Source organism: Emydura macquarii, unplaced genomic scaffold, assembly GCF_026122565.2.
Source record: "Emydura macquarii macquarii isolate MOO-44397 ecotype Brisbane River unplaced genomic scaffold, CSIRO-AGI_Emac_v2 contig_1253, whole genome shotgun sequence".
Lineage (NCBI taxonomy): Eukaryota > Metazoa > Chordata > Testudines > Chelidae > Emydura > Emydura macquarii.
The window spans coordinates 75,399,824-75,426,177 of record NW_027131390.1 but is presented as its reverse complement, the minus strand read 5'-3'; the positions used below and the strand labels follow the sequence as shown (position 1 = coordinate 75,426,177).

The 26,354-nt window shown below is 41.2% G+C and overlaps 1 protein-coding gene across 3 annotated transcripts in view; it reads right to left on the bottom strand.

Moving 5' to 3' along the window:
* TLK1 (tousled like kinase 1) overlaps positions 1 to 26,354 on the bottom strand; it is a 143,982-nt gene that overhangs the window by 100,243 nt on the left and 17,385 nt on the right. Inside the window, exon 1 of one of the 3 annotated variants that reach the window (XM_067549258.1) lies at positions 17,773 to 17,787. The exons of the other annotated variants lie outside the window; for them this stretch is intronic. The gene's annotated coding sequence lies outside the window, so the exon portion shown is untranslated. Of the gene's footprint in view, positions 1 to 17,772; positions 17,788 to 26,354 lie in introns of those variants that run through there. 3 annotated transcript variants of the gene reach the window in all.

Here is a 26,354-nt window from a genome sequence, read left to right as displayed (position 1 = left end):
TTTCCTCCCACCCTTTGTCTGTCATGACTACCTATTCTGTAAGTTCTTCAGGAAAAGGATTGTATTTTACCACATTTAAGCACAATCTAATGTCTGTAGGCATGACTGTAATAATACTAATTAAACAGGGATCTTCTTGCCCCTCAAACATTATCTTGTGTACTGTTTACATTCATGTCAAAGAAAAGAATGGTGAGATTCTCCACATACAGAATTACTTTTAAAATTCACATTATGTGATAAGCAGGTTTCTAAAAGCAGCACACATTTTCAGATGTACATACATATCTTTACATGTATTCTAATGATCTAACCCCAGAGCGAGAACTTATTCCTCTGAAACATATCATAAAGCACAGTTATGAAAACCAGAGAATTTAAATGGGCAAGAAACAGAAGTAGAATCACTATGTTAGGCAGGTACAGTTACATGACTGCTCTTTTGCTTCATTACTATTAAAACGTATGGAGAGTACATTTTGGTAAATGTAAGGGCACTACAACATTTTAAAATAAATACCTTTAGTTTAGAAAAATGACCTTATACCATGTGGAGCAGGACCATCAATGATTTGAGCTACTGCATTATTTAAGAATCACTGACTACCAAAGTTCAAGTAATTATGAATACTAGAATAATCCTAATAATTACAATACATTAATGAAAAATGAATATATTAAGTATATTATAATATCCGTATTTTATTTTATTATAATGGTGCAATTTAGGCTTTTTATAATACTACAGGCTCTTACAATATCTGTTAATACATGCATTTAATTGGGTTATCCTGGCAATTTAGAAATACTAATTGGTAGAGGAGGAGTCTTCCACCCCACAGCAGATCACACCCAATCCATCTCCCTCCCCCTCCACACATACAGAGTTAAGATCCCATGCACATCAGGAACTGAACACAATTCTCTTCAGAGAATATTTCAGTTGTTCTTTGTGAAGGACTCAGAACATAAATCACAATCAGTTCAGTCAGAATACTCCATTTTTACCTAGGGAGAATTATGTCAAGCCAGAAAAATCTAATCCAAACCTTCATGTTCGTGATAACACTGTTGCTGGCTACCAGAGCCAATCCTTGCTAGCTCTACTGAAATACTTTCTACTTTAATACCTTCCATTTTAAAGGATAGCATTCATTTCCAGATTCTACTTAGTTTTCCAAGAATAGTTGGGCTTGCTCCATGTTCCTTTAGTAAGCAGTTGCACAAATAAATTGCCTACTGTTTCCTCAAAGCTGCAATAAGCCTTTTAAGGTCTCAGGAGATCTCAATCTCAAATGTAAATGCTTGTAAACTATCATCTGAGGACATATCTAGCTACAAGAATTGCAACCGCTTTCCAATTATCTTAAATTTGTTTGGGGGTGAGGGGGACAATTTAGGAGAGTGCTGTTCAAGTAGGAAAGAAATTGCTGGGTACACAATAGTTGTATAATTTGGATCTGATGTTGGTTGCCTTTTTCATCTGCCTTCCATCACATTTTCTCTCTTATTTAGTACCCTCATTACTGTGGCATAGTTTACGATTTAATTTTTTTTCAGACTTCATACTGAATCTATATTTTATATAGTTCTTTCAAATAAGCAGACCAACTCTACACACATGCATAACTTGTACAAGAATAATTAATCCAGACATTTACAAAATGGCTCAATCCCAACAAAACAGTCATTGCTAACAACTCCAGATCTTCAATGAACACCCATCACCTCAACTAACGAAGACTGGGAGAGCAGATGTGTCTTGCACAGTGCCCAGAAGCAGTGGTTCTCAACTTTTCCAGACTACTGATTTGTCTTGCATACCCCAAGTTTCACCTCACTTAAAAACTACTTGCTTACAAAATCAGATATAAAAGTACAAAAGTGCTGCTGTCCCACAAAATCAGTGCTGCTCTATCTAGCTTTCAGAACCTCATGCGGTCCTTTTTCTTTATTTTGCACTTATTCAAAAAAGAACGGTTATTGACCTTCGTAACTGTTGTTTTTCAAGCTGTGTTGCTCATGTCCATTCCCAATTAGGTGTATGTGCACTATATGCACTGGTGCTGCAAATTTTTCCCATAGTGGTATCCATAGGGCAGGCTCTCGCAACCCACACAGTGGCACACGTATGCACCAGTAATATAGGGCACCACCAGCCCTCCTCCATCTCAACTCCTTCTTGCCAGAACTCCGACTCAGGAGAAGGAGGGTGGGTTGTGGAATGGAGATGAGCAATAACAGTTACGAAGGTCAGTAACCATTCTTTCTTCCTGTGCTTGCTTATGTCCATTCCCAATTAGGTGACTTACCAGCAGTATCTATGGAAGTGGGCTGGTGTTCATGAACATGCTATTTGCAACACTGTCCTTCCAAAGCCTGTACGTCTCGGGTCTGTTGAGTAATGGCGTAATGAGTCGTGATGTTATGAACAGAAGACCAAGTTGCAGCTCTACAGATGTCCTGTATTGGGACTTGGGCCAGGAAGGCTGCCGAGGATCCCTGGACCCTTGTAAAGTGGGCCGTGGCATGACCCCTGCCTGTTTCACATTAAACAGTTGGCCATGGCCCTGTCAGAGGAGATCCGATCATGGTGGGAGTGTGCAAGGGCGGGTCACTGACAGATTCAGTAACATCCTGAAACACTGCTGGCGTGGCCATGCTGGGGCTATCAAGATGACCCGCACCTTGTCCCTCTTGATCTTTACGAGTATCTTGTGTATCAGCAATATCGGTGGGAAGGCATACATGAGGTTGCCTGACCACACTGACAGAAAGGCATTGGACAGTGAGCTGTTGTCAAGCCCTTGCAGGGAACAGAATAGATTGCATTTCCTGTTCTACCTGGTGGTGAATAGGTCCACTCGGGGAGTGCTCCATCTCTGCAAGATGAGTTTGGTGACTTCTGGGTGCAAGGACTGCTATTGGCAAGAGAAAAAGGATCTGCTGAGGCAATCCACTAATGTGTTCCCCCGGCAGGTGCACAGCCTCCAGGTGGATGTTGTGATCCACACGGAAGCCCTATAGACGTAGGGCATCTTGACAAAGGGCTAGGGACCTGGCTTCTCCTTGTCTGTTGATGTAGTGCATCGAGGCACTATTGCCTGTCATTATTTGAATCACCTTGCCGGACAGCTGGGGAAGGAACACTTCAAAGGCCAATTGGATTGCTCTGAACTCCCTGATATTTGTGTGTAACACAAGCTCCTCTCTAGTCCAGAAGCCCTGGATCTTGAGGATACCAAGGTGTTGCCCTCCCCAGCCAAGATCCGAAGCATCTGAAACCAGCGACAAAGTTGGCCACGGGACCGCAAAAGCTACCGCCTCTCAATACAAGATGCAGTTTCATCCACCGTGATAGGGAAGAAAATATTGATTGGAGAGACCATGAGGACCATGTCCAGATGGTGTCTGGATGGTGAGTACACCATTGCCAGCCACATTTGCAGCAGTCTGACATGTAGCCTGGCATACTGGACCACATAGGTGCAGGCCGCTATGTGGACCAGCAGCCTGAGGCACACCCTCTCTGTGATGAGAGGTGGTCTGATAATCGGGCAATGAGCTCCGATATGGCCAGGAACCTGGCTTCCAGTAAAAGCACCCTGGCTTGGATGGAATCTAGGGCTGTGCCGATGAACTCTACCCTCTGAATTGGTATAAGCGTTGATTTCCATTAATTTATTAATATGCCCAGTACTTGGCAGGTGGCCTGGATGACTTTGATGTTGTGTTGGACTTGCATCTTCAAGCGACCCTTGATAAGCCAGTTGTCCAAATAAGTGAAGACTTGTATACTCTGATGTCTGAGGTAGGCTGCGACCACCACCATTCATTTGCTAAACATGCCTAGTGCAGTTGACAGGCCAAAAGGGAGCACTGCATACTGATAGTTCTGCTTCCCAACCCACAAAGCATAGGAACCTCCTGGGTCCTGGAAAGATGGAAATATGGAAGTAGGCATCTTTCAAGTCGAGGGTGGCGTACCAGTCACTCTGATCCAGAGAGGGAATGAGGGAGGCTAAAGAGACCATATGGAACTTTAACTTCTTGAGATATCTGTTGAGATCACGCAGCTCCAGGATGGGCCACAAGCCCCCTTTCGCCTTTGGGATCAGAAAGTAACGGGAATAAAACCCTCTTACCCCATTGCTCTCAAGTAACCTCCACGGCACCCACCCGCAGGAAGTCTTGCACTTCCTAGGAAAGAAGTTGCTCGTGAAAAGGGTCCCTAAAGAGGGATTGGGTAGGGGTGTGAGAACAAGGTAAACTGAAGGGGGTACCCGGTCACTATAGTGTTTAGTACCCAACAGTAAAATGTTACAGTAGCCCAGGCCAAGAGGAAGGGAACGAGGCAGTGTGAAAATAACAGGGAGGCTGGAAGGTCGCCCCCGTATGTACCTTCAAAAGATATATTTGCTCCCAATGGGATAACAGCTCAAGCCTGACTGAGGGGCAGTGGCCAGATTGGCCCTGGAATCTTTTATAACCCATTTTTCTTTTTGAAGGAGTATCCTTGGAATTAGCCCCCAAACATCTGTGGCTGCTAGGGTCTGAATTGTCTTCTGGCTAATGACGGACAGGGTATATAGACCCAAGGAGCGCAAAGTAGTCCTGGAGTCTTTTAGCCCATGCAGCCTCAACTCCATCTGGTCCACGAACAGGGCTGTACTGTCGAAGGGGACATCCTGGATGGACTGTTGGACTGCCAACAAAAGGTCAACCAATTGGAGCCACGATACCCTTCTCATTGACACTGTGGACACCATAGTTCTGGCCGCTGAATCGGCCACCGCTAAGGCTGCTACCACCTTCCCTTCCTTCAAAATTGCCTCAAACTCCTGCTTGGAGGCCTGTGACAGGGAGTCTGTAAATTTGCCCAACATTTGTCAGATATTAAAATCATATCTACGATAGGGCCTGTTGGGTAGTTGCAGGCTTGCTGTAGAATAAACCTTTCTTCCAAAAAGGTCCAGCTCCTTAGCCTCTGTTTTTCAGGATGGAACTTGCCTGCCCCTGCCTGTACTTTTTTTGGCCACTGTTACCACCAGCGACCCCAGTGAGGGATGGGTGTAAAAGGTATTCAAACCCTTTTGCGGGTACATAATACTTCTTTACTGCCCGCTTAGATGTGGGAGGCAGAGAGGCCAGGGTCTGCCACAGGACCTTTGCCAATTTTACTCCTCCCTCATGAACCGGGAAGGCCACGCTGGATGGGGCTGCTGCTGCCAGGATGCCAAACTGCTCATCCACAGGCTCTTTCAACTCCTTTATTTTAAGGCCCAGATTTAATGCCACCCTGGTGAGCCCTGAAGTCATTGAGTGGGACAGCAGTAGAGGGTCCTGCCACAGCCTCATCAGGTGAGGAGGAGGATGAAACTGGTAAGGGTGGAAAGTTGGAGTCATCCTCTCTGGCTGGGACAGTCTCTTCTGGGTCCACTGCAGAGGCCTCTCTCCTGGTCTGACTTGACATTCAGGTCCGGTACCGGGCAAGTGGCCGCCGAGTACCTTGACACTGTGGCTCTGGAAAGGGCTTATCCTTATGAACCTGTCGCCAGGTTCCAAAACTGCCAAGGCACGGGCCACTACCCTTGGGTAGGGTCACCTCTTCCACCTCCAAGTCCAAACAGCTGCTCCTTCCCCACCATTCCAGGAGTGTCAGTGCTCCAGTACTGGAGAGGGGTGCTGGGAACCTGGATGTTGCGTGCCTAGCAACCAGCTCTTGTCTGTATGGGCTTGGTGACTGGAGGTGGGATTCTGGAGAACTGTGCCAGGAATCCGGGGACTGGTGCCATCGCTCCATCAACAGGCACTGAAGGTCCGGAGAACAGTGACAAGAGCCTGACCATCCACAGTGTGCCTCTGCGGACTGGTAACGTGGTTCTAGTGACTGCTCGCAGGTCAGAGACTGATGTCTCAGCGTTGGAGTTCGCTGCAGAGGTCTCATGGCAGGCTTGCCCCTGGATGGCCCCACGGAAGATGGTATTGGCGCTTGGTCCTGGTGTGGAGGCCTTCCTTCTTGAGATGTCAGGGGCATGGGGATTAACAAGAGGTCCTTCACAGCTTGGAATACCCCTGGTGTAGTCAGCATCATTAGGTGCTGGGGGCCCTTGCCACTCCTGGAAGTTGGTGGTGGGTCTGAAATAGGGCTTTAAACTTGGGTGTGTGAGGACATCCTGAGAACTGGTGGGGATAGATGGCCCAACGCAGGTCTCACCTGCTCTCCCGCCCCTTTCTTGTCCTCCTTTGGCACCAGCGAGCACCCCCATATTCACTGTGGGTCTTCTTTGGTCTTTTCTTCAGCACCAGAGATGGTGATCAGTGCCAGAAGGAATATTGTGCCAGGGAGGCATGCTGCACTGAAGCCAATGTACTTGGCGCAGAGTCCAACCGGCCCAATTCCAATGCTTGTCTAAGTGCCAACTCCATTCGAAGTGCCTTTAGTCTAATGTCCCAATCTTTCTTGGTGTGGGGTCTGAATCCTTTACAAATCCTGCACCTCTTTCACACGTGAGCCTCTCCTAAACACTTCAAGCAGCTCTGGTGCAGGTTGTTAACTGGCATAAGCTTCTTACAAGAAGCGCACAGTTTAAAGCCCGGAGACTGGGGAATGCCCGATCCCTGAGCTGTTTGCTAAATCTAATACTAAATCTAACACACTAACACTTAACAAATGAGTAAACTAAACTATATATACTAAAGAACTATGAAAATCACTAGTTGAAGAGCTTGCAGTAGCAAGAGAACATTCCAACACTGTCACAGGCAGTAAAAAGGAACAGAGGGAGAGGGGCCAGTGGCGCCCTATATGCTAGCGCATACGCGCGCCACTCTCTGTGTCTGTGTGGCATGCTAGAGCCAGCCCTACAGATACCACTAGGGAAAAACATTCCAGCACTGGTGCATGTGGCATGTGCACCTAATTGGGAATGGACATGAGCAAGCACTTGAAGAAGAACCCAACAGTACAAAATAGCCAGTTATGAAATAATCTCCTAAATAGACAAATCTATTAGCAAGAATAACCAAAGTTCATTTGAAGAAATTCTGTATGGAAATGCCAATCTTCCTTTGAGAATTAGTTTGATGATGAATGCCTCAAGCCAAAAACATGTTAAAATCCAAATGTTCAACTCCTCTGCTTCTCGACAGCATTCAATACGGTCAATTATAAGATACTGCTATCACACCTAAGAAGCAGAAGTCGTCCAAGGAACTGCCTAAAATGTTTCGAATCTTTCCTCAATAGCAGTGTCCAGAAGTTAATAATGGGCAACTGAACCTCTGCCACAAAAACCCCTCACTTGTGGAGTATAAAAATAATTGTATACCAAGATGCAAGTTCTTTGCTAAATATGTGTCTTCATAGCTCAACAAGATTAATGACTTGAAAAAACCATCCAAATGGAATTTGCAAACATAACACTCTAACTGTTGGAACCGTGCATCCTTTGAGTGATACAGTCTACTTCTACTCTCTATTGGACAATTCTTGATGGTCTACAACACACAAGTATATGACGGATCTTCCTACTAGCATTCTATAGCCACAAACTTTCCTAACTGCCTGGAGCTGCCTTGCCTGCACCAACCAACCAACAGGCCACCTGCATACAGTACATTAACTTATCAAGAAAATCTGGACACCTTGAAGGAGTCTTATCCCAAAACCTGTAAATTTGACCCATGCCCTTCCTGACTTGTGAATCAAAAACAACTGGTGCCACGCATGGATAACAGCCAACACCTCATTCAGGGAAGGAGCCTTTCCTTCCTCCTTCAAACATGCAACAGTCTGACCAACACAAAAGATACCTCTTGGATATATTAGTTTTAGCCAACTACTGTCTCGTGTCAAACCTTCCGTTCCTGAGCAAGCCCAAGGAAAAGCTAGTTAAAGCTTCAAGCTCATTTAATTGAAGCTAATATTGTAGATCCAGCACAGTCTAGACGCAGTCCAGGACATGAAACTGAAACCACTTCAATGGCACTGATGGATGTTTTGCTGGCAGTAGAAGAGAAATAATTATTTCATTGGTGCTTTAATAGACTGATTATACTATTACCACAAGCTTTCTCCATTACTGCTCTAAATTAAGTCTATCAGTAAGTAAAAATGTCTAAATCTTCAGCACCTGGTCTCCAACTGATATCTACAGATATCGTAATGCAGGGACTCCCTCTACAGCAGTTTTAGAAGCATACTTTTGTCCAAATGCTTTATGTGCATTTGCCCAGCAGATTGATTTATTTTTTTTAATCAAAACAGTCATCACAGGGACTGAAACTCACTTTGTTAATGTATTGCGAAACAGTTAAATCCAATCTGGCCTAGAGTCTTGGTTCTTCCATTTAAGTTTAGTCATGTCAATAACTATTTTTAGTAGTTCAATTTGTAGAATCATAAAATGCACCTATCCCATTCTCTTGCACTAATAACGTAATTTCACAACAGAATTTCATATGCATTGGACAAATCTTGCTATCCAAAAATACATATGTACAAGTAGACAAACCAAATCCCAGCTCCGAGGAAAACTAATACAAAACTAATAGAGATCTTAGAGTACTTAAACGTGATCACCTAAAGAAGAAAACATTTTTCTTGGCAGTCCCACCAATCATGATGATGGCCTCTTCAACCAACACTCCTCCTCCATCCTGATCCACTTGATACAGAGGTAGGTACTCTTCAGTCTTGGAGTGAGACTCTAAAAGAATCACTGTCTGAATCTCTCTGTACACTTTTGAAACACTGAACTAAAAGAGTACATAGCCAGTGATGGAAACAGAGGTAGACTGGGAGCCAGTTTGCTTTGGGTAGGAGGAGAAAAACAGATAAATTGAGGAACTAGGGGAGACTAGGATTGGCTGGATAAGGAGACTGGGACTAGGAATCAACATGAGAGATGGGGGCAGAAGGGAGGAGACACAGAACTGACAAGGAGTTAGGGTACACGGAGAAAACTGGGACTGACTGGGCAAGGAAGAGATTGGAATTTGGGTAGGGAGGATTGGGACACTGACAACAAGCCTCTAGGGGGGGTGGGGTGCATGTAGGACTAGCTGGGCAAGGAGACTGAGATGAGAAGCCTGAGGAGTGGAGACTGGAAAAGAGTAATCAAGGAAAATGGGACTGGGACAAAGAACAAGGGGTTGGGCAGAGACAGGATCTGACAAGGACAAGTTGAAGGAAACAGGCAAAGGATCCGTCATTATTAGCGCACACTCCCCCACTCTAGAGACAGGTATAGAGCCCAAGATTGTTGAGTCTCACCATTCTTCTGCTGTCAGGAAATATCTGTGAAACCTACTGAACATCCACTAATATTTCTCATCCCACTCTAGCGCTGGTCCACAAAGGAAATGACAACCTACTACACTGCTATCAGTTACTCCATTAATTCAAGTGTAATGGTCTGTGTAGTGGCTCTAAGGTTGAAACTCTGATAATAAACTATACTGTTGACAACATGCTGCCAACTTGATGGAATTTTTTTTTTTAGTTTGCTTTTTCTTTAAAAGGTGGGAAGTGACACACAAAAACCCTACATTAAAAGAACATAACTTTGCAACCTTAAAAGTTAGGAAATGCCAGAATTAAGTTTGCCTTAATTTGGCCCCTTTGTGCATATGCTCTATGATAGACTTTAGTTACATGATCACATACTATTTTCCCCACACAGGAGCCCTGCCTCATTCAGTGCACAGGTTGCATTTCTTCTGGGGATGAATTAGGGTTGCGTAATAAAGGAGGCTATCTGCAACAGGACCCCAGCCTCATTTGTTGCTGAAGTTGGAGGATATGCAATGAATGAGGTAGGGGATTGTAGAAAGAGAAAGGATATTCACATGGTGAAAACAGCTGAATGCTACCATGGAGAACTAGATTCTATTGCTGCCTGTGCCACAGAATTCGTGTGTGTTGCTAAGTTAAAAACAAGCTTTCCACAGGTGGTCACTAACTGTGTGTTCCTCATTTGCCAAGAACCCAGCTGAGATCTTAGGACTGATTTGCAGAAGTGCTGAGCACTCACAGCTGTATCTGAAGTCAATCAGAGCTGTGCTTTGAACATACAAAGTGCTATACAATGCTAAGAACTCTGAAAATCAGGACCCATTGTGTCTCAAAATGGGCACCCAAAAATCAGGGGATACTTTTGATGTTAATGTCTCTGTGCCTCAGCTTCCCATATGTAAAATGAGGAGAATAATACACCCTTGCTTCACAGGTTTTATGAAGATAAATAAATTATTGTTTTATAGTATCTGCCTCACAGAGTGCTATAGAAAAACCTGCAAGGAAATTAATACTTCGGTCTTCTAGGCAGCGTTTGAATAGTATGCGGTAAATAAGGCCAGAGGGTCACACTGAATAAATAGAAGAGAACAAAGTATCAGATAGCAGCTCATAAATTCTGTAGAGTCCATCCTGAATGAGGCTGGGCCCTGTGGGAAAAAATAGTATGTGATCTGGTAATTATAGACTGTATCATAATGTATACACACAAGTGGCCAAATTAAAGTTTCACACAGGCAACCTTAACGCTGGCATTTCCTAACTTTTGAGTGCTCAACTTTGCAACCTTAATACTATTCTTTTAACGTAGGTTTGTGTGTGTAATTATTAAAAGATGATGAAACTAAACTTTTATCAAAATGAGTTCACCATTACCACGTCTCCATTGCTGCATACGGCAACAATTTAAAAGATATTTACTAGTCTTGACCTCATTTAGATGATTTCAAAAACTAACCTTTGCTGACAAACAAAAATTTACCTAGATTAATGATTAGAAAAATAAATGAAAGCTTCCAAGTTTCACTGCACACAGGAATAGAGAGAGCATTATTACTACAAGCAGTTAAATAATCAAAACTACTTTTAAGAAAGATTTAAAAGGCACACCCACTTCTAATCAACACCAATAAGCACCTATGGTAAGTAATGGCAATGACAGTCAATTCCAATTCTACCAAAGTTTTAGTCACTTCCATTAGTCAGTTGTTTCTGAAAACATTCTGGACAGGTCAACTTGACTCTGTCCCACATCAGTTTATATTTCCTATGCATCAGTACATAAGATCACATCATAATATTCTTAAAATATTCTTGCTCATGTTTGATTGTCAGAGAAGAACTGATGATTATCTGTTGTAAACATTTTAATATTCCAGTGTTTCGGGGGAGGCTCAAATCTCTTTAATGGGGAGACAAGCTAGACAAGGGAAAATTAGAGAGGAATAGCTATTCTCTTATTTTTGTTGAGGATTTAGGAAAACAAGAATCCAGTACTGAATCCTGGCTATTAATAATGAATGCTGAATTTATGGTTCCTCATTTGCTAAATACAAAGTTGAAATGATGCTAACAAGAGAGAAAAAAAACTAACCGTGCCCTCAGCCAATAACTAAAATATACATTTTAGTCATCCCCCCTCAAAACAGTAATCTTTTTTCTGCACCTATTCTCCACACCCCATTTCAATTACTCTGGGGGCAACTAAGCACTTGTTTTGACCTCAGGGAAGACCATTGGCTATGTAAAAAGTTGTGTAATGCCTACACAACTTTTAGTTAACGTCAATCAACATAAAATTTCAAAAGCAAAGAAGACTATCAAAATGAGTTTACCAGTTCAAAACAATTTTACCAGCCTGTCTACAAGAGGAAAAATGAAAGTCTTCAAAAGATCTAGTTTCCAGCTATTGTTTCTTAAAAACAATGTAAATATATTTGAGAATAAACTTAGTTATTTCAACTTTTATTTTTATTCTATTTACTTTTTGCACTTCAGCTTGAAAGTGAAAATGAGTCAAAATTCACTTTTATGAAAGTAGCTAAAAATCACTGCAGGGACCATGAAGCTAGCCAATTCTCAAGGTCCCTAATTCACCTGCTCCTTAGACCTGTTCTACACCTAAGTTAGGTCACCCTACATATATTGCTGAGGGCTGCAAAAGATTTCATGAGCTGCACAACGTAGTTAAATCAACCTAAGTCCCATTGCAGATGCAGCTAGGTTGATGAAAAGAATTCTTCCGTTCTAGCCGTCACCTCTCTAAGGAGTAGATGTACTACATGAACAGAAAAACCTACACTACAGTGGTGCAGCTGTAGCACTTCTAGTGCAGATGTACCCCTCCTCTGGAAGAGCTACTTCTGCCCCTCTGACATTAGTGGAAAAGAAACACAGAACATAACTCTGGGCTTACGCTATTTGATACTATGTCTTTAATTTTTAAGATAGTTAATTTTGCACACTAAACATTAAGAACCTTTAAATCCATTCTGCAGTCTGAAGGTCATGGTTCCAGTCAGTGACACTACAGCACTCCTTTGTCGTCCTTCAACAAGAATATACACAAGGGATGACCTTAAAGACACTAAGGAGGCGAGCCAAATCAGAAGTATTAATTATACTTCTATAATATATAGGACGAATCTGAACAAATGCTCTGGTCTGGCAATTCAAAACTCAATCCAAAAAGTTCTCCATTAAATAGCTTTATAAAATGTACTGTGTACAGAACATTATACTAATCAAAGGGCTAGAGCATGGGACTGTGAATCCAGTGAAGCATGTTCTATCCCCAACTGACTAGCTTGCTGTATGACTAGGGCTCAATCTAATTCACAGTCCATTCTGGTCAATTTGACAGCCATAGGATTTAAAAATTAGTCACGTTTTCAGATGTTTATATCTGAAATTTCAGTGGTGTAATCATGACTGTCCTCACCCAAAAGAGAACTGGGGGGAGGGGCAAGGGTGTCGCAAAGCTGTTGGGGGGAGGAGGGTCGTAGGATTGCCACTTGTGCACTGGGCTCTGAAGGCAGCAGCTACGGAGCTTCCTGAAGCCATAAAAGGTTACCGGAGGTGGAACTGGTTCTGATCTCCCCCGTGCTGCCCCAGGGGCTCCTAGCTGATAGACCTGACCAGGCTAGGGAGGGACAGCACTTGCTCTTCCCCTGCACAGCCACCTCCCTGGCTGCAAGGCATTCCCAGCAGTATGGGGGGGAGATCAAACCCAAATACACCCCTGGCAACCTTCTGGAGCTGCAAGAAGCTCAGAGGCACCTGCCCAGCCCCAGAACTTCCTAAAGCCAGGGTAGGTACCTACAGGTGGGTCTGATGTACCCCCAAGAGCAACTGTGCAGGGGAAGAGCAAGTCCCATCCCTCCCCAGTCCAGAGAATACTAGCCAGGGCACCCCCAGCACTGACCCACCCCTCCAATAGCTAGATTTCATGGGGTAAGACTGATTTCATAGTCCATGACATGTTTTTTACAGCCATGAATTTGGTAGGGCCCTATGTATGACCTTAGGAAGTCACTTCAGTTATATCTACACTTCAGAGCCTATGTTGGCATAGCTATGCCAGCATACCCCCTAGTGTAGACACAGAGAATGCTGACAGAAGGGGGAGTTCTTCTGGTATAGAAACACCATTTCTCCCAATGACTTTAGTTCTGTTGACAGAAGCCCTCTTCTATCAGCATACCTGAATCTACTGGGGGCTGGGGATATGTGGCCAGGTCTGTGATTTTTTTTTAACATCTCTGAGTAGCTATTCCAGTATAAATTTTAAATGTAGACCAGGTCTTAACTTCTTTGTGCCTCCATTTCCCCATCTTTAAAAGGGGGATAATACAGAATTACCTTTGCTGAAAAAAAAAGGACATCTAAATGCAGTATTATTTTTCATAACAAGTCTTATATCAACAACAAAGTGCTAAGTTTATGCACAAGAAAAAAACCAAGCAAACAGCAGTTGCTTTACTAGACTGATGAAGTTCAGGGCCAACATAACCACTTATTGGCAGATCAATGATGCAGTAATTTTGGTTGAAAGAAAAAAGTCAAGGACATGAAGAAATGTTACATATCAAATGACTGAGGATATAAAATTCTACTTATGGTATTTTTAGCTAATTTCATAAATGAGTATTAATCATAACAGCATTCCTTGCTTAGAACTAAATATGAAACTCATACTTCTGTCTCAAAAATACGTACCCATCTTTTTACTTGTAACATCTAAGATTATTGTAATTGACGTATAAGAGAAAAATACTTCTATTTTTTGTTTATTTACTTTACATAGCAATTGGTTTATGGACAGTTTTGCTGTTTCCCCTTTACAGCCAGGTCTTTCACAAAGCAAGAGGAATCAGAAAAACATTTTTAAAACAAAAACAAAATCCACAAAAATTGGAAACAGTACTTGTGCAGGTGTAGTGTCTGAAACTGATTAGATTTGAAGTTGATATCATTTTAATGTGGAAAACAATTCTGTATTACAAAAGGACCAAAGAACAGCAATAAAATGTCCAAAATCAAAAGGAAAACAAGTAGATTATGTTTAAAGGAAACCCATTGGTTCAGCTTGCTCAAACTGTAGAGAGACAAAAACTCCATCTGAATCTAAACAAATTATCAAAATAACATGAAAAGAATCAATTAAAACATGACTATGTACCAAGTACAGATAATCCAAATTAATGCAGGACTTTTCAGGTGTTCTGGTGGTGAAAAAAAAATGTCTGCTTCCTGCAAAGTCACTGAATAACACTTCAAAAACAAAACCCCCATACCTTTATGTTGTAATTAACCAGAACTGGCTTTAAGACTTCTGTAACCAGCAAGCCAGCCAACTTCTCTTTCATTTCATCTCCTGCAGACCATTTATATATCATGGTGACTTATGGAATGAACTTATGGAAGAGGGTATTTATAAACTTTCTATCTGTGTTAGTCATTAAAGTCCTCCCAGGTCACTGATGCAACAGCCTGTCAACTGAAGGAGTTCTCTCTCAGATTCCCATGGAAGCACAACTGATTTTATAAAATTCTGAGGATGGATCATCAAAAAGTTCCATTGGCCTGATGAGGAAGATACTCCCCAGCATTAAACTGAAGGATGCAATAATTAATCCACAACAGGATGTAACCTGTTGCGCACCAGTTTCCAAACCAAACCCAACTTAAAACACAAGGTTCAGCCTGAGGTCAGTTACACAAATTGGAGTCAGAAGCCAGATGAGATAATCCAGTGGTTGCCATGGTATCCATGAGATCTTGAACTAACTCAGAAGAGCTGTCATATATATGGACTCCTTGGTGACCAAAAACAAGTCACCTGCACCATTACAGGGCTCAAAATGGCATTCTGACGTGCAGTGAAACATCCTGGAGATAAACATTAGACCCATTTTATCTCAATCCCAAAGATTTATAAAGAAATTGAACAACTGAATCAGACCTGATTATGGAGTGACCTATATTTAACAAACAGATGCAAACAGCACGCCAGCTTTACAAACCTCTCTCTCTATGCTGAACCATATACTATGCCTGACAATTCTGCCAACACAGGCCATGCAATGGCCATCAATCAAGTCTCAGCTATACATGCAAATTTGGAGTTTTCATCCTTAATTTACATCACAATTGGGGGTAACTTTATTAGATATCAACCTGGCATTAAATGGTGTGACACAGAGTTGGAACCTTGTATACAGACACCCAAAAAGAAACGTAAGATGAAAGCCAGTGAAACCAAAACTAGACATTTGACCCTGGTTTACTTAAAAATAGTCTTTCCTGCTATTTCCCTCTTCCTATAACTAGCATTTTGATCCAAGGTCCATGCCCTACAATTAATTGTCTTTACAGTCCTCTATAATTAAGTAATAGCATTGTTTAGTGACCTAAGCCACACTGAGATAGTCACTAATGTGATGGCTGACACAGCTGAATGCCCAAATAAGAGCTTCCAGAACAGCCCACCAAGGCCATCTAAACAAAATAGCCATCCAAACAATCACCACTATTCACTAGATACCCAAAAGTGTCTTTCTGGCCTTTCAAGCATCTAGCCCCAAATCAACCTACTTTCATTTCACTCCCCCTACACAACAGTTTCAAAACCATTTGCAATGAATGTCTTAATTTCATAAGGTTAACCTATAACCACCTCATCCTGGCTGACCTGCCACGAAGAAAAGGGGTTGTGAAAAAGACCACTGCCAGTCAAAAAGTCTCTTACTATCTCTGTCCATACATTACAATCAAACCAAAAACATAGCAAGCAACTCTGCAGCAGTAGTGACGCATCCTTAACAAACAGTGATACACTCCTACCAGGCTCACCCCAGACAAGTAAATCCACCTAAATGCAGAATTAGAGCTGGGCAAATAACAGATTTCTCCAGTTCACTGGCAATTATGTATCAGAGGTCATGGGTAACTATGAACTGCCACTATGAATGGCAATGGATAGTCATTAGGCCAGGAAAAGAAGTGAAAATGTCTAGTGGTTAGGGTTCTCCCCTAGGATGTGGGAGACTCAATTTCACATCCCTGCTCCAATGACTATTTATTCAAATAGGAGAGACTGAGAAAGTCTCATAACAGAATATCCCATTGCCCACATAGTCCAGTGGTTAGGGCATTCTCCTGCAATGTGAGAGACCCAAGTCCAAAATCTTTCTCCACATCAGGCATTGGGGCGGTGGGGAGTGGTTTCTCTCATATCCCAGGTGAGTGCCCTAACCACTAAGCTAAAATCTTGTAAGAGGTGACAGCGGCAGCACCACCACCTCCTCTGGCCATTTTGTTAATCTAATCTTCCTTTGCTTTTATCAGAATTCCTGAAATCAAAACAAAAATTTTTGACTCAGATCTAAACAAAACATTTTGTTCTGACATTAACAAAACTTTTCAATTTTTTTGTTCAATCAAAACTATATGCAAACTCAACATGCATTCATGAATAGTCTCAGACAACCTGCAACTGAAATAAGCCATTTGATGAAAATATTTCACCCATCTCTCTGCAGAAACAGGGCTCAGACCTCAGTGGAAGTGTAGCCTGAGGGTGGGGCACAGTTCCTTCCCTGGATACAAGAAGATTGACTCCATTGCAGAGAGTGAGCTCTTTGAGAACAGTCTAAAAACAGGTCGGAGGATTTTTTAAATTTAATTTAAATATAAAACTAATGAAATGGTCTAATTTTATACCATTCCCTCTGGATATATTTCTGTAGAATATGAATATATGAGAATGTAAGGGCACAACCTCTCTTTGAAACTCAAATCTTAAATAATGTGAAGTCTAGCACTTCAAAGAGGTCAAGGAGTATGCTGGCTATTTTTCCACTAGCAATTCACAGAAGCAAAGTACATACAATCACAGGAATTATACTTGTTTGAAAAGAAGGTGTTCTTGCCCCCAAGGGAAAAGATGGATAAGATAGACCTGTGTTTCTAACTCGAATTTCAATGTAATTTACCACTCCAAGTAAAAGACATCAAAATTAGTTATGTATGTATGTAGCTTGTGATTCCTGTATAACTCGTGATGAAATGTTCAAATATCCAGTTGACAACGCCTCTGGAAGTCTGGTAGTATAGTTCTATATTCATCTTCCTTGTACTGAAAAGCATGGAATCAGATCGTCTGGGAGCATTTTTTTTTTTTTTTTTTTTTTAAAGATGCATTACATTTTACGCTTTTAGAAACTACATTTCAAAACTGGCTCAAGTAGTTTTTTTATTTGTGTTTATTTATTTAATTTATTTATTAACAATTTTAGCCATTTGGATATTGATGGTTTTCATTTTTTCAGCATTTACTAGAGCTGGAGGAGGCAACAGAAACTGCCTTAGAAAAGGGCAATCAGTTTTGCAGAGCAAGCTACAACTCAAACCAATTCCTTGATGCTGGAAACTCTTACTGATATCTAGCCTGCACTCCTCACGTGACCCACCTCTCCGTTGCCAGTTCCTGATTCCAGTTTTCTGACCAAAATCTGCAATGAAAGATTAATTAGACAGGAGCATGTCAGTGGGAGTGAAGGAAGGAATCAGCCTCTAACAGTCCTGTCTTCAGGGCATTATTATGGATAAACAACACACATGGATTTCCAGCAGACCAGCATTGGGAAAACATTTAAAAGGCAGTCCATTTAACTGAGTTGTTCTTCCCTGGGCTCCTAGAAAGCCACCTGCTTTCACACTGTTTTCTCCCTTTTGACTACTGTAAAAGTTGTCAGAGAGCAAAAGTCAGCAGAAATTATTTAATAAATTGTTTACACAACCAGGATCTGTCTTCTTCATACTTGGGTATTATTTCTGAATTTGACAGTCCTTTTCCCCCAAATACAGCATGAAAAGAATCACACTTCTCTTTGCGGCCACAAACCTCCTGCATCACTATAATAAAATCAGTTAATTGAGTCAAGTAACTTCCACACACAATTAAGAATAAAGAGCAAGCTTATTTCCTATATTTGGCTATGAGACATGCATATTAAGTGTCAGTTTTCTATTCAGGTTCTTACCTTTTGTTAGGGTATTAGATGATCATTGTTCTACAACATTCAAAGATTTTTTAGAACAATATAACTTTAGTATTTTTTCCTTTCATAACTTCACTGGCATCCCCTGATGTGGCTTTTCATCCTCCAGACAAGTAAAAGTAAACTCAATTGCCAGCTTTCAGAGCAGCATTCTGTCCCATTTTCTACCCCCAAAACTAAGTTTTAGTTCAACAGATACAAGAGAATACAAATCTTTTTCCCCATCCTCTGCTCTTAAATCAACAAATGGGGAGTAGGGGAAAGACATGATACAGAACTATATAAAAAAATCCAAATGCACAAAATAAATACCCTATATCTACAACACTGTGGGAAAGCTGACTAATCCCTCGAAGTGCAAAATAACTGTTCCTTCAATTTCCACCAAGTCTGCTGCTCTTTTTCTAGCTTGCATTATATGGGATCATAATCTTCTGCATACTTTGATTTCAGGAGCAAGAATACCTCTCTTTCAAATTCTGCATAGGATTTCTACACTTCTGCGACAACATATGGAAAGATAAGCACTGAACCAGGTGGCAGGAGCATCATGAAAGGAGGAAGAATAAGGCTAGCTCCAGTACCTTTGAAATAAAAATTCTGATCCAGTACCTGATGATGTACTTCAACGAACAGCACATAGTACAGATGCTTTTAAGACTGAATCTGACTATGATTGGTGGTTCTGAAAACTATCAAGTGTTTTTGGAAAGAGTCACAATTCAATGAAATTCTGAAATACTGTGCCTCATTCAAGTATTATTCTTCCTCTATGTTAAAAAAAAAGAGTCTACTTTTGTTTTTTTCAGCAAATGGTTCGCTAAAGTATGTCAGATTTTAGCCAGACATGTCTTTAAGCCACCTTTTTCTAGACGTTCTTCACTAAGGATGCTTTCCTGCTCCAGCACTCAAATTATTAAATCACGTTCCATATTTCTTTGCAATGGTTTGGCCATCCCAATAACAGAGGCCTCAAAGAAATCAGTAAGCATTAAAAGGTGAATATAGAGAAGATGTGGTACAGTGTAGAAGATTCAACATTGTGTGTCTGTCTGCCCTATTCCCAAACTTCAAGGTGCCTCTTTTTGCAGCATGCACAGGAAGCGTTAGCATAGCAAATAATGCTATGAGCAACAGAACCACGACAAGGTCCTTCCTGAGTCTGTTGAACAATGTTTAGCTTGGTGGGTGCAGGAAATAGTAGATTGGAAGAATATAAAGACAGGCTCATATATCAGTAACATACTATTTCCATGGAACTGTTTATCCCTTGATACCAGTGAAGACAAAGTTGCATTACGAAGATCAATATTATTTGTACTTTTGTTTTCCTTCACTTTTATAACTGGACTAGAGCAGAGACCAACAAATGATACTTGGGAGTAGCAGCACAAAAATATCTGTTGTGGCCAAAAGGGAAGAATGATCATACTGGGGGTAGAAATCCTGATTATTTAAAGACATCATCCCAGATTCAGTAATCCTGTCTCTGCTCTTGAGAACAATACTGAAACTTATTTGGTTCGGGCTGATGGTATGAGAACATATATTCTCTTTTCTTCATCTTCAGGTTCTCAACTATATTCTGAACTTGCTCTCTGACCAACAGAACGTTTCTGCATCTAAGACAGAAACAACATGACACTCTGCAAGAGAAACAGCAAGAAAGAACATCCCTCTGGGAAGTATTCCTACTTGTGAAGAACTATACTGAACTGAGACAGCTGTGAAAATTACAAATAATGAAACATTTGCTAAAAATACATTCCTCGATTTTAACAGATTTTTGGCTACATGGTACTTCTGAATGAGTCTTACAAAGAACTGACAGAAGGGAACACTATGAACTTGTATAAACTGATGCAACACACCCAGAATTTATTTTCCACAAATAGTGGCATCTATGTTGTTCTTGGAATTTGTGTTGTGGTTTAACAGCTAATGCCATTTTTTCCATCCGCTCTTTCATCCAGATTGCTTACCTGCAGCAGTTTTTTGGATTATTATGCACTGCCTGCAACACAACTAGGTAACCAAAGGGAAAAACTTTCTGATTTGGCACAAGGATTTAAAGTGCATTTTCAGCAGCAGCAAAGCACACAACAATGAAATAGCAGAGACTGGCCATATCTACAGTATGAAAATAGGTTAAAACATGTTAGCTAACAAGTTAACACATTTTAAAATACTACTTAGCTCCTAGTGTTGCCAAAGACAGTGATGGGAGAAAACTTACCAGCTGACTGCAGTTAACTTTCACTATCTACAGTACTTATCTCTGAACATGTAGGCAGTTCAAACGAAATTGAAAGATTTTGATAAACATTCTGCATCCTCAAAAAAAATCTCCACTGTCTATTTTAATAATAGCATATGAGCGGAGGTGCTGCTGCAATGATGGAGGAACAGCAGAGGTGCCAACTGTTTACTCTGAGCAAGCACTTTTAGGGAAGTCTTATTCAGGATAGCTGTCAATTTTGGCAGCAACTTGGGCAGCACCAAGAACCACGGGGTTGGAGCACTGAGAATGTCCATGACCATTTCATTTTGTGTGTTCTGTACAATGACAAACTACTTCCTCTCAGGCCCTGTGTAAAAGTAAGAGCAGTCATTTCCATCTGTGTTCCCTGCAATGAGAGTCCTGGAACAGGAATTGCAAGCTCAATCTCCTATAGTTACTGTAGCTTATTCCTGAACTGAGAACATCTTCATTTTGTTTGGAGTCTGCAGGAAACCTGGGGTAAAAGGAAGTTACTTCAGAAGTACTGCTACCATGACTGTACTTTACTGAGGCAGAGGACAGATTTGATAAGGCTATCAGCAGAAAATGTAAATGAGTCCATCAATTTTTGAGTCAAAGAACGGAAAATATCCTTAGTTTTGTTTTACAGCATTTCATAATATACTGAAGCAGTAGTGCTGCATTCCACTCACCACAATCCGGAAGAACTATTTTATAGGTTATTTTTATGATGTTTATCAATAGAGTATCTGAGGATCCAACAAACGATGAGTTTACCCTATAAGGTAGGAACACATCCCCATTTTACAGACAGGAAAGTGATATACAGAAAGAGACTAAGGAACTTGGCCATGGTCATACACAAAGCCTGTGGCTGAACTAGGAAAAGAATCCAGACCTCCTGTATATTAGCCACAGTGTGTTAGCCACAAGACCATCTCAAATGAGAAGTCAAGACTCAGACCAATTCAGACTATGGGATAATTTAGGCTTTTTTTTTTTTTTTTGCACTGTAAGGTACATTAACACAGAACTCATCATCTCTCCCAGTTTCTGATTGGATGCTGAAAGATCCCTAGAACCCAGATCAATCCTGATGGCAAGAATGAACACCTGACCAAGGGATCACTGGAAACCACTATCAGCCAATCACATTTTCTGTGCTCATTATTATTATTCAAAGTCAGGAACTTTGAATGTTCAAATTAGTATCTACCATGAAATGGCGGCTCTGCAAAAGTTTAAAATGGCACTGGCCCCATGTACATACCTAGGTACATGTCCTGTCTAACAAACACAACAGTGGTTCCTTCTCTCTCCAAGAGTAGATGGAAGAAATGAGGTCATCTGGCAAGCAGAAGGAAGGGGTTAATGTCACAAAACTTTGATATTTCTATGTTTCTCCTGTTGCGGAAGAAAAGCAGAGCCACAGTAGAAAAGACTCATAAAAAGTGCATATGCAAATTATTGGTACATTTTATTCCAACAGTGTACATGGAAATTATTTACAGATAAAGGTAATTCATCAAATATTTCTGAGGTACCACCAATGCTAGATCAGTTATTTCAGAGGAGAAGCAAAAATACACTATTCTCAGTACCCAACTAACTTTAAAACTCAGGTGCACACATTAGAATTTACATATGCACACTACAGAAAAAAGTCTTATTACACTATCTCTAATTGCAACTGTAAGACTAATGGATTGCTTTGCTTTTAATATTACCACCACTTTAAGCTGAAGTTCATGCGGCTCAATCAACTTTCAATTATTTTCTTTTATAAACATTTGTATATTATATATAGTATATAACATGCTAAAAACACATGTTAAAAGAACATTAGTTAGGTTGCAAAGTCAAGCACTTGAAAGTTGGGTTGCCCACACAACCTTAATTCTGTCCCTTTGTGCGTTTGTATAAGACACTAAAATATTCCACTCAGCATTTCTGAAAATTCAGAACTCAAGGCACCAAGGGGAAAAAAAAAAAGACCATCAGAATTAGTGACTACTTGCCAACATTCTACTTTAAGTGACTTGCTCAGCTGCACCACAGAAAGTCAGTGGCAGAGAAAAAGATGGAACCAAGTTCTCTGTGTGTCATTTGCTTGTCTTAATCATATAACCATCCTTTCTCTTCCTGCTGCCCCCTTCTAATTCTCAACTTCACACATTCCAATTTCTAAAGCAGGGATCCTAGAGACAATTGCCTGCTTCACAACATGGCACCAATTCATTCTCTGAGAATAGTCCATCCTGTGCACTGAATGAGGCACTGTGAAGAAGAACAATATGTGACCAGATCGGGTTAATCAGAGTATCATAATGCATACACAAAAGGAGCAGTGTTAAGGTTGTATGGGCAACAGAAACATTTCCTAGTTTTCAAATGTTTGACTTTGCACCTAAATAGCTTTCTTTTAATGTCATTTGTGTTTGTTTAAAAGCAGAAACAGTTGTACATTACATTTTTTTAACCTAACAACCCCTACATCATGCATCAGCAGCATTGTTTGAATCCTGAACCTTCAGCTCTATAGTACAGACTTCTACCACTTAAGCTACAGGACTAACTACGTTATTTAGTAGCAGGAGAAGGCCGTTATTCTGGGCAGGGGTAGTTAGCAGGACTGCTGAGCCCCAAGCTGAGCCCACGAATGGTTGAAAGATGACTGACACAGCCCCTCCCTGTCACCCCTGCACACCCAGCAGGAGGTGGAAGACACTCCTGTATCACATTTTGTCCCCAGGGGTAGGGAGATGGGCAACTCAGGCAATGTGTTCACTCTTAAGGGTTGTTAGACGGTATGTCTTCACAGCAATTAGACACCCGTGGCTAGCCAGTGCCAGCCGACTTGGGCTCACGGGGATTGGGCAGTGCATCTGTTTCACTGCTATGTAGTCTTCCGGGCTCAGTGTGGAGCATTTACACCAGTGATTCCCAACCCGTGGCCCATGGAGTCTTTCAGAGTGGCCCGTGGCTCCACTCCCGCAGGCTTCAGAAGGGAGCTGCTGCCTAAGTACCCAAGCGGAGCACATTGCCAGGGCAGACTCCTTCCTGCAGCCAAGGGGCAGGAGATCAGCACTCCCCTCCCCATAGCTGTAGCAGGGAGCATGGCTCCCTAGGCTCTCGGGTCCCTGCTGGAGCCAGAGGGAGTCCAGTACACATCTCCTGTTCCCCTGGCTGCAGAAGGAAGCCACTGCCTCAGGACCCAGGTGGAGCACAGTTTCCCTGCTGCAGACAGGGAGATGGGAGATCCTCTTTGCTGAACTCCTTCCCTCTGGCTGCAGTGGGTGGGTGGGGGGAGGGGCTTCTGGTGGAGACTGGTGGCCCTGCAGGGTTGTAACAATTATATTTGTGGCTCTCAAGCAAAAAAGGTTGGGAATCACTGGTCTACACAGCAACAAAACAGCCCCGCAGTGGGAGCCACAGGAGCTCAAGTCAGCTGGCACAGGTCAGCCGCAGATGTCTAGTTGCTGTGTAGACATACCCAAAGTGTGCCAGAGCTGGCCCCTCCTCTATAGCTCCAGCAGCAGCTAGGCTGTAAGAGTTAAGTAGTTGACAGTGTAAATTATAGATTGGCTGATTAGTCAGGCTCTCTTAATTTAATATCTTTCTTCGCTCAGGTAGACCCTCCTAAACTCCATTTGCACCTACGCACATACAAAATCATTGCCCTATGTGTATTTCAACACAACTGATTCCATATGTCTGCCTTGAAAGGAAGACTCATTTTTAAAACCTTCATTCAACTGCACTAAAGAGTTTCCAAACAAAAAGATCTGGATAGGTCTGAGGTCTTCCACTTAAACACCGCCTTCCCCCGCCCCACAATGACATCTATGGAGGAATTGGCCCACATTCATCTTGGCATGAATCAGGGGCACATGATACACATTTTGTCATACATTCCTCTTAAACAAGACTTGCTCTCTGGATTTTAAGTGGCTGTTGAGTGAACAAAAAAAGATTAAAACTATTCAAAACCTGAGAACTAATTAAGGATAATTATATAAAAACTGTCAAGCAAAGAGGGATAATTTTACAACCAACATATGCCAGCTGAAAAAGAGGCTGAGGACAACTGGGGACACCCTACTCATCTTTCATATCTACCTTTGGCTAGTAGGCATCTGGCAAATTTTCCAAGCTCTGATAATAGAGCAGCACATACAGTGGGCAAGTGGGAATTGCTAGATAAGTAACATCAAAAAGTAATGACGATTACAGGAGACATGGACATTTACTTACCTCTTCCCTCATGAAGTGTCATTTTCATCCTCAGAATACAAAATCAAATTTTGATACGAGTAAAATTAAATGAAAGCCTACTGAAGTTTTCTTTTCTGTGAATCACACAGTTATTGCTATATTATTGTTGCATCAATTCCAAGAAAATTCCAACAAAGCAAGAGTAAAGTAAGTATTAGATGCCGCTTCAGGAAAAGGCATAATTTTTATTGACAACACCACTATCAAAATTAATATGCATATAAGGCAAAGCCTACACATTGAAAAATTTCAAAATGTGACACGTGCTAACAAAAACAATTAACCACAGCAGACAACTGCTTTTGCTACTATTGTTCAAATAAAAATTAGTCTAGTCTCTAATGAAACCAATTTAAATCCTTAATAGCTACCCCCCCCCCCATATATTTTGTTAGTTTAGGTTTAGTGATTCAGTATTTGTTGGAACTACTAATTCACCATTTTGTAATTTACTGCTTCCGTATAATAAAACACATTTTTCTAAATGGACTGCAGGCTAAATTGTTTATTTATCAGACTAGAGAATTCTCCTATAATAAATAATACACTTTACTGAAAGTAATGCCTTCCATGCTCTTTCAGACAATACATACAACAAAACCAATATATTAAAAACCTCAAATATAATTTAATGAAAAGCAACTGTAAACAGCTTGGTCAAACTGCAATTTTAAAAATAGTGATTTCTATTACTTATAAGATTTCACTGTATATTAGAGCACTAGAAAACACTAAGAGGATAAAATTTGTTCTTTCCTAAGAACGTCCTTTCTTGGACCCTTTATATTCCAAATTTTAATGATGAATTTCGCTCTCCCTCCTCAGTAGGTAACCGGTGACACACCAGACATTCTGTCCTAGAGGAGGCACAGCACCACTATCTTTCTGCCCTGTTCCAATACACAAACTTCTGTAGTTTTAAAATACTAAGGTTCTAATTAAACAACATACTCAATATAGCTAGAAAATTAAACTAATAACCGTTTGCAAGAGAGACTTCAACTACTGACAGACCTAAAGAAAACACACCTTAAATCTACGTGTCCTCAGAAATAACCTTCCAAGGGAGGGTAACTTTAAGAGATGAAGAATCCAAGAAAATAAATTATTTGGAAAGAACTAATTTACCCTCCTCTGTCTTTTTTGTTTCCAATAACTTATCTCTGGGATGTTCACAGCAGTAAATATCATCCTGGGAAAGAGAAGATTAGATCACCAACCATGTACAACAAATGGTATCAATAGAGCAGACATATTACTAAAAGCATAACACATTCATAAGGACTCTCCTGCCAACATTGTGTCCTCAAAGGACAAGATATCTACATTGCAACATCTTGAGAACATGTAGAGAGAGGGGTATGAAAGACGACAATGTGATCCAGACATATTTCTACTCACTTAGGTATTTACACCAAAGAATTTGAACACCTCACAATCTGTTACTGTATGTTCTCCTCACAACACTTCAGTG